Source organism: Chrysochloris asiatica, unplaced genomic scaffold (genome assembly GCF_000296735.1).
Source record: "Chrysochloris asiatica unplaced genomic scaffold, ChrAsi1.0 scaffold00544, whole genome shotgun sequence".
Taxonomy (NCBI): domain Eukaryota; kingdom Metazoa; phylum Chordata; class Mammalia; order Afrosoricida; family Chrysochloridae; genus Chrysochloris; species Chrysochloris asiatica.
In genome coordinates this window covers 38,871-40,416 of record NW_006409062.1, presented here as the reverse complement: position 1 = coordinate 40,416, position 1,546 = coordinate 38,871, and positions in this window count along the sequence as shown.

The following is a 1,546-nucleotide window of genomic DNA, read 5'->3' as shown; positions in this document are numbered from 1 at the left end:
GTGCTGTGGAGTCGGTTCCGACTCACAGCGACCCTGTACAGGGTTTCCGAGGCTGTAAATCTTTACGGGAGCAGAAAGCCTCATCTTTCTCCCGAGAAACAGCTGGTAGTTTCGAACTGCTGCCCATGAGGTTAGCAGCCCGATTTGTAACCACTACACTACCAGAGCTCCTTGCTAGTCTTGGGACTTTTATCTAAATGCATGTAGACCAGGATTCAGTCAAGAGGACACTTCCACAGATCTCTGTAGCTCTCCCTTATCATACCTTTCTCCTTTCCAGTATTCTGCACTATAGATGTAGCCCCCAAATCTACCAGAACTGCAATCTCTTTTTCCTTATTTCAGAGACAACTAGGCTCTTTTTAGGTTTTCCATCCTGGAAACTTCCTCCAAGTAGTAATCTACCTCATTTTCCTTTCTCTTAGAGATCACAATCTTTTGCTGCCTGTTGTCTGTATCTGAAACAGAGTTCTCTCATCTATTTTGTATTCTTCAAGTTGTTAATGAAACAGTTGCCATAGTCATGTTAACTCCAACTCAGGATGACAACTCATGTGCATCAGAGTAGATCTGTGCTCCACAGGGTTTTCAATGGATGATTTCTCAAAAGGAGATCACCAGATTTTTCTTCCAAGATACCTCTGGGTGGATTTGAACCTTCAACTTTTTTGGTTAGCAGCTAAATGTGTTAACTGTTTACACCACCAAGCACTCCAGTTGTTTATGGTAGGAGGGCAATTCCTGTATCAGTTAGTCCTTCATTGTTGTTGCTGATGTTAAGTGTTATTGAGTTGGTTCTGACTCACAGCAACCTTGTATAGGGTTTCCAAGAAGTGGTTGGTGGGTTTGAACTGCTGACTTTGCAGTTAGCAGATATCCACTTGAACAGGAAGCACTTGTGCTGCACATTAATGTGTGATGGCTGGCTACCAGAACAGCATTGTGCCACTGTTAGAGTTGAAAGCTGAACTAGTTTCTTTAAAACTTAATACTGCTTTTACTTGAAAGAATAACCAATAGACAAGCTATAGTTATGGAAAATTGGGCATTTTCTGATAAGAAAACTTTGCTGAAGATCATTAAAAAATGGTTACAACAGTATATCAACAGGGAACTGCTAGACATTCAAGCCAATTCAGAAGAGGACATGGAAGTAGGGATATCATTGCTGATGTTAGATGAATATTGGCTAGAAGAAGAGAATACTAGAAAGATGTTTGTTTGTGCTTTATTGGCTATGCAAATGCTTTTGTGTAAATCATGACAAGCTATTGATAACACTGAGAAGAATGGGCATTCCAAGACACTTAATTCTGCTACAGAGGAACCTGTATATAGACTAAGAGCCATTCATTGAAACAGAACAAGAGAATGCTGAATGGTTTAAAATCAGGAAAGGAGTGCTCCAGGGTTGTGTGGTGTCACAGGGTAATGCTCTGGACTACAAGGTCAGTGGTTCAAGTTCATCAGCTGACCAGGGTCACTATGAGTCAGAACCGATTCCATGGCACTTCACAACAACAACAACAAATTCTATCTGTATGCA